The sequence below is a fragment of the Henckelia pumila genome, chromosome 1, assembly GCF_033568475.1.
Source record: "Henckelia pumila isolate YLH828 chromosome 1, ASM3356847v2, whole genome shotgun sequence".
Lineage (NCBI taxonomy): Eukaryota > Viridiplantae > Streptophyta > Magnoliopsida > Lamiales > Gesneriaceae > Henckelia > Henckelia pumila.
In genome coordinates, this window is record NC_133120.1 from 156,811,182 (window position 1) to 156,819,683 (window position 8,502).

An 8,502-nucleotide genomic window follows, 5' to 3' on the forward strand; every position below is an offset into this window, starting at 1 on the left:
TAATATAAAAATATATGTTTATGTGCATGTTTTAATGGTTTATGATTTTGAAAAAGTATGAAATTACGAGTATCAAGTTATGAAGTTTTGAAATTGTGAAGCGTGGTCGTTCTTGACAAGTTTTTGATAGATGTGTAGAAAATAATAATTCTTTTGAAGATTATGATGTTATTGGAAGTTTTAAAGGTGAGAAAATTATGTTTAATTGAAAGAAAATGAATTTTTGAGATTTTGAAGAAGTTAAGCAATATTTTTTATGGTAGTTACGGTTTAAAAGTTTTGAAGCAAAATCATTTAATACTTTAGTGTTTTGAAGTTAGTTAATCCATTTTCAATTACAAGAAAATGAGTTTTGATGATTTATGAAGATAGGATTTTGGGTAAAAGAAGTATATGTTTGAAGTTAAAGTGTTGAAGTTGTGTCCGGTGACACCGGAATACCGATACTTGTTATGATTTTGAGGATAAAAATTAGTGTAATGATCCAAATGATATGAGGCCAATTCTATTTGGAAAATAACTTATTTATCTACAACTTTTGTGTTTTGAGTTTTATCAAAATCAGTTTGGAAGATTGGCCAAAATTGCTCCGAAGTGTGTCAAATGTTTTGAATTTCCGGCAGTGATACATCTCGGGAGAGTCAGCATAACTTTTTACTGAAAATTCTATTTTAGGTGAGGTTTTCGGAATTCGAAAGCAAGATCACGATCTACAACTTTCATGTTTACCACTTTTTCAGATTCTGATTAAGAATAGAGTTTTGGAGCGAGCAAGATGAACCAGTTGCGCAGGTCAAGCGCGCCCGCGCCTAGAAGTTGAGCGGGCGCCCCTTTCATTCGAAATTTATGATTTTTATATTTTATTTTAGGGTCCTAAATTCATGGTTATGATCTTTTAAGGCTTCTAAAATATATTTAAGAGTTTCTATGCAAAAAGTTTCAAGTTTTAAGTCAAGAATGACAAGAACGACTTACGCGGACCGATTATGTTATGTGATGCATGTACATGTCTAAGTTTCTTTCATGAAACCCATGTTCAATATGAAAGTATGATTTTTATCATTTATTACATGCACGAAGTTATCGAGTAAAGTTTTATGTTCATGAAACAAAAGTTAAGATGGAAATTATGATGTTTCAATGATGCTTCAGGATGGATGAAATGATATGTTGATGAAATGAAAATGATGAAGCATGAATGAATAATACTATGTTGAATTATGAAGATATAATATGTTGATGCATGAAAATATTTTGATGTCTTATGTGTCTTTGTGGTGGCAATACGGGAACGGTGCTCCGGTTTGGGCTCCGGAGTAGCCCTCCCAAATACGGCTCAATGTATGGGTTAGGTCCTCCGGGATGAGCTCCGGAGGAGCCTCCGAAAAGGAATGAACGAATGTTATGAGGCTTAGTGTCATATGCTTGTTGATCAACAGGAAAGAAAGATGAATGTGCCCATTATGACGGTTGCCACAATTTCACATAATTCATCACCCCAAAATGATAAGTTTTTATGTTATGTTCATGGTTAATGTTCACGATTTGATGTTGTCCAAGTTGCATGATTTTATTTATTAGATGTTAAGTGCAAATGTTTATTTAAGAAGGAAATGGTAAAGTTTTGAGAATATGCATGAAGCCTATTTTCAAGATTTAAAGTTAAGTATGTTAATGTATATGTTCAAGTTCCTTGGATCTTTTAAGAGTTTTGAAGTTCATGTTCAAGATTTTAAGTTTAAAGTTCTATGAAGTTTACGTTAAAATTCTTCAAGTTCAAGGTATCATGTTATGTATGCTCAAGTCATTTTAAGTTTAAATTATTTTGAAGCTATAATGAAATCGATATGTATATTTTAATCTTGCTGAGTCCTTTAGACTCACTATACTTGAATGGTGCAGATGGTTTAGCATTAAAAAGCTTTGGCAGCATGGCTGAAGAGTCCAAGAGGCAAAGACATTGCATGGCACAATAGTTCAAAAGCTCTGATGTATTTAAAAAGAAAATATTTACCTATGTTTATTTATGTTATGTTGTTACAATATTTTATTTACGATGTTCAAAAGTAATGGTTTAATTATTTTCATTGTCAGTTTTCTAAAGATGAGTTTTGAGGATCTCAAATGTTTCGTCTTTCAAATGTATTTTATATACATAGTTAATTAATTGAACTCACTTTCCCCTATCCTCTTAAAATGTTAGTAGCAGGTTTTGACGTGCCGTAATTTAGATGGACTTAAGTGTAGGATTGCATCCGTGTTTCATATAATGAATTTGTTGATTTACTAGAGCGATGCACTCCCATCATAGTTTAAAAAGTTTTGAAAAATTTCCTCACTCTTTTTCCGCAACTCTTTTAAATAAATGTTTTAAAATACGGGACGTCACATAGATAATAAGTACGTATTTTGATTGAGAGAGTTTATGTTTTGTTGATGGATTGTTGGGAGAAGAGTTCTTGATTGTGAGGCTTACACTGAATTGTTATAGGTCGGCGAACAGTCTTGAAACTTTGTCTTTTGAAGTTGCATGTAGCTGGGGTAACATGACACACACACGCGTTAGCATTCGACTGAAGGTGTATCATTGATGATTGAGAGTAGCTATGAACTTGTTTTAAATAATAGTGGTTTTCTCTGAGGCTATGTTGTGTATGCTCATTCTTGCTTGTGTATTTGTTTTATTTCATTTTGTTTTGCATGACTTACTCGAGGGCGAGTAAGGAGTAAGTGTGGGGGAGTTTGATAGTTATGTTTTTATTGCATTTGTTAGTGTCATTTTGTTGTTGTTTTGCATTTATTTACGTGTTTTATTTATGCATTTTTGTTAGTATTTCATTTTCCGTGTTTGAACGATTGGTTTCCCGGCCGGTTTGTTGGTTAGGTTGTACATTTTGGCGACGGAACTTTGGAGTCATGGAATTGCTGGAAAATTTCTGAAGAATTTTGGCCGCTCGATCTGCAGCTTCTTACCGATCGAGCGGGCGCCTATTTGATGAAGACAGTAGCCTTTGGATTTTTGGCCGCTCGATCTGCAACTTCTTATCGATCGAGCGGCGCACGTATTTTGAAAACAGAAGGTTGGGAATTTTGGCTCGCTTGATCGGCCAATGTTTACCGATCGAGCGAGCATCGCTATTCGGAAAGAATTTTTGTAATTATGGAAACTCTTTTATTTTGGACTCTAGACTTTATTAGGCTTTTAATTCCATTTTTGGGGGATTATTATCAAACTTTGGAGATCTCTAAAGAGGCTAGGTTTTATTCTTTTGAATTTTCTCTCAAGTTTTCTTCTCTTCTTTGAATTTTTCTTGAGTTTTTTATGAATCGTTGTAGCTAAAACCTTTTACTTGGTTGAGGGAGACGAAACCTTTATTCATGAGATTCGATTTGCAGTGTTTAATTCTTGTCAAGTATCAATATTTGATCTGGTTTATTTCATGCTTGTATGTGAGATTTTAGGACTGGTCATCTTAGGATTTTGTTTTGCAAACTATAGATAAATTAGAATTCAAATCCGTAATTATTTGAATCAACTAATTTGCGAAGCGACTACGTTTGATATTTTTTGCTGTTGAATTTATTACTTCGTAGGATCAATTATTGACTAGGCTAAATACAACCGCTGGTGTTTGTGTTGTCTAGATTCGTCAGTTTTACTAGTTTGAATGCTATCGTAAATTTAAATCTAGATCGCTGGAATCCGGGTTAATTTATTGGTAAGGGTTAATCTAGAATGTTGTTTTCTAATTAGCTAAACTTAAGGTGAAACAGGAATTTGGTTTTCAATGATGAATATTTGATAGGATTAATTATTTTTAGGGAGTCAATGATTGCATGACTGAATATCAAGGGTGTAGTCGACCGATACCAAGTCTCGTCTCTTATTGATTTATCTATTTTAATTTTCAATCTTGCATGCTAGTAATCTTGTTAATTTTAATTGTTTAATTTTCAGTAGTTAATCCAAAACTCAAAAATCCCCTTTAAGTTGGTTAGAACACATTAAATTTGTCTTTTCTCGTGGGAACGATCCCTACTCACACTACTACATTTTTTTGTGGTTATCTAATTGAGTTTAATTTGTGCGTGACGCGACTAAGCGCTACCATGACTCGTGAGAAAAATACATATTGTACAAACTGTGTAGATGAGGTAAAAATTTGAATCTAAAATTTGGGTCTAAAAATTTATAAAAAAGAAAAATAATTATTGTTTTTTGGGTTTAGGGTGAACAACTAAACATGTAAATAATAACATATATATATATATATAATAAAAATTGAATCTAAAAATTATACATAATATATACTCACACATGACACATGCTATATATTAATTAGTTAGATTTAGTGGCATACCAAAACATCAAATTATATTAACTTCAAAGATATTTAAACCTCAATCAATTTAACATAAAATTTTAATTTTTGCGCACATTGCATTAAATTTTTTTAGTGTATATATATATATATATAACTTCTTTTTGGGCCCAGTGTAGGCAGAGTCCATGCTGGACCTTAGCTGGCTCCGCCTATGATTCTGCATGAGCATAATATTTATTTATATAAAATAATTTATTTTGAATAAAAAAACATAATAAATTTATAAATATTTCTAGCTACGTTAGTTATTAAATATTTGTATTGTTTCAGTACTAGTGGTCTAAACAGTTAAAGAGATAAATGTAATACAGGGGGAAAATTAAGTTGAGTAAAACGTGAGAGAAGTTAGGGATATTTATGGAATTTTAACTTTCTTGAGAACTAATATCGAACGCGATGCGTGCCTTTTATTTTTTATTTTTTTAATTGAAAATATAAAAAAATTATAATAATAAATATTTAGATTAAAAATGATATTTTCGTAAATAAATATTCATGAAATGAAAAAAATACTGAAAATTGCATATTCGTAATTACATATCTATATAAGGGCAAAAATGAAAATGATGTTCATACCAAGAGACCGTTTGATCTTGCTTAATATATAGTATATAGTATATATAACAAATAATAATCTTTCGCTGAACGCTTTGCGTCCTCACATTGTTGAAATAATTTTCTCAATTTAATAAGAGTCAATTGTGAATAAATCCCTAAACTCAAACCTAACTTTTTTATAAATCTCTACAATAAAAATTCTTTCTTAAAACTCCCTAGGATCACCAAACTTGGTCAAATCCAATGTTTAATTCTTGTACCCAATTTATGCATTTATGTACTTCATTTATGTAATGTTTGTGCTCAATTATGGTACTTGAATCAGTCGCAAAAATGGTATCAAAGCCTTAGGTTAAATATTCAGACTTAATATTATTCGTTAACTCATATTTTTCTTTGTTCAGGAGAAGATTTTTTACAAAAGATGACTTCAAACGAAGGTTTGAATCAAGAGGATTTTATTTATATGAAATCCTATAAACAAGTTAATCTGTTCACATTAGATTACTTACGACAGAAAGATGATTTCTAACTCTCAATTTTTAGAAATTACCCCAGATTCCTCTAAACTCTCCGGAGATCTTAGAGAAATTCAAAAGACGGTACAATATTACAGCAATCAGCTGTATGAAATACCTCGGCAGATTGAAGGAATCCTTAAGAAACAAGAAGAAATTTTTGTAACCCTAAAGGATCTTCAAACTAAAATCACAAATCTAGAACAAACTTCAGGTTCTAGAAAAGGAAATACAGGAGGAAGGTTACCACTCTCGTTTGGTACCGAACCGTTGTTACATCAGAAAGGTAAAACCAAAATGGTTCAAAAACCTTTAACTGATGATGAAAGGATGATTAATCTTATAAAAGCAGTATCAGAGAAAAACACTATCTGATGACTACTTTAGAGAGATTAAATCTCGAGGATCTACAAGATCTCGTGGATTCTTTTGCGAATCTCAAAGTAGTAGATCTAAAAATGAACTCTCCTGAAGGTGAACAACCCATAGGGAATCCCCCAAGATATGCGGTTAAAACAGAAGAACCACATAGTGAGTTTCAGGTTGGAGAAAATTCACATCCAGCAGGAACCAGATCAAGAAGGAGTAAAATCCCACTCCATCAAACTCCTTACGGAAAAACTGTTTTAGATCCAATACATCCTTACGGGGTTATGTTAAACCTTGATGTTTTGGACTTCAAAAACAGAGAAGATCTTATAGATGATTGGACGTCAGCTATGAGAATTGCAGCAGGGACATTAGATCTCAATAAAGAAGGATTCATTAAACTTCTAGAAATGAGTCTAATGGGATCTGTCAAGATTGCTTGGGAGATGACTATGCCAGATACGAAGGAATCAATCTTAGCAGGAGAATCCCTCAGCGAAATTGGAGAAAGAATGGCCACCCTATTTAAAGCACAATTCATAGGGGTAGACTATTTCAACAATCAAGATACAGAGAAAAAGAGAAGATATACTCAAGCTCTGTATAGCCTCGAGTTACATGATACTGTTTAGTTGATGAATACATTATGTTATTCACTAAATACAGATGGAATTCAGGAGTCGAGGAAAATGTAGCTATTCAGCTATTTTTCGCAAAAATGCCAAGTCCCTGGAGAGAAATGCTGATTAAAGAATACGTTTCAGGTCATCTTGACACTTTGGCAAGACGTGCGTCCTTTTTGAAAGGAAAATTGGCAGAATGGTGCCATATGGCAGCATTACAGAAGAACTTTCAAAAGAACTCATACAAGAGCAAGTGAAAGTTTCAAGGATTGCAACTGCTGGACATGTGGAGCAAGAGGACATATATCTACAAATTGTCCAGAAAACGAGAAAAAAGGAGTTAAACTCTTTGAAGCAACACCAGATATGGATGATGCGGTCTTCTTTCAAGATCTAGTCCAAGTATAACAATTTGAGGATATCCCCTCAGATGAAAGCATATACGAAGAAGAGATATTGTTTAGTCAGGAAGATTCTGAGGATGGATCAAAATCAGAATCAGAATAAAGAAGAAGTGTTTCGGCATGAAACACATGAAATTTTGGCTGGATTCTTTAGCCAAACCACGATATCTCATAATATGGTCCAAAGGATTATGAGAAAAAATCCAACGTTACAAAAGTACCAGGGATTTTCGGCAGGACAAGTAGAAAGAGTCTTAGGCAACCTAGGACTTAGACAAAGAAGACATAATTTGATTTACAAAGTATCCAGAAGGGAAATGGCAATCCCCATGGAGTTAACAAGTAATCAAATAGAGATGCAGTTAATTCCTTTTGAAGAAATAAGAGAGAAATTGCAAAAGTTGAAAAGTGAGGTAGCAAGGACGATGTCTTGGATTCATATTGGAGCAATCCAAATAATGATCAAGGCGACTTTTAAAGAAGGAATAGATTCACCCATAGATATCGTAGTATGCGATAAAAGAATGGGGAATATTCAAGATGCTGTCCTGGGTACTATCTCAGGAAATCTTTGTGCAGGAAAAATTGTAGGAGTTATCTATCCAAGAATAGCCTACAATTTAGCTGACAGGGACTTTAGTCGAGCCTTGACGTTGCATTAAACTTCAAGGAAAAGAGACTAATGAAGGAAGGTAATAGACCATATTCTATTACATATCAAATTTCATATGCTCTTTCTAATACTCATCATTCTGAATTATTTATTAGAAATGAGTTCATTAAAATTCCAGAGATCTTTGGAAAAGTTGCTCATGCAATATACCCAGAAAGAATCGAGTTTCCTTTAATTCAGGAAATAGACATTCAAATTCAAGACAGACCGATTCTATACAGAGACTTTAAAATAGAACCTCAAAGGTTATCTTTTCAAGGAAATCGAATGACAAGTAGGAGATGGGACAAATCTCCTATTCAAGAAATTCCACCAGAAAAAAAAGAGTTTTCTATAATAGGAAAACTTAGATCTCCAGAAGGATGGAAAGAAGTGAAAATAGTATTCGATATTACAAGTCATCGGAACCAGTTCCCTTGTAACTCGATTTACTATTTGGAACAACATGAAAAAGGAACTTACCAAGGATTGATAAATATTGGAGAATTGGAAGTTCAAATATGTGGAATTCTAGGAAAAGAAGTGGATCAGCTCATTCTTGGCCTAGAGTTTCTGGAGGACCATAAACCATGGAAACGCCTTGAAAAAGGAATAGAGTTCATGGCAAAAGAAAAGACTTGGAGGATTCAATAAGAATTCTACGAAATGGAAAACCAAGAGAATTGGATAAGGGACAATCCCTTAATCAGATTCGAGAACTCTGTTTACAAACAGAGAAAGAAGCAGCTGTTGAAATTAGTAAGTCATGAATATGATTTACTAGATCGCATTGAAGAGGTAGAAAGGAGTAACCATACTCTACCTTCTGAAGCCTTAGGAAGACTAAAGGTGAATAGTCTTAATCGGATTACTGAGTTACAACACAGTCTGTTAAAAATGGCAGGGCCATTTAGTAATCCCTTTAAAAAATGACAACAAGTCCTTTCTCCTTATACATTCCGATAGGAATGTTGTATGAACAATATAAGGCTG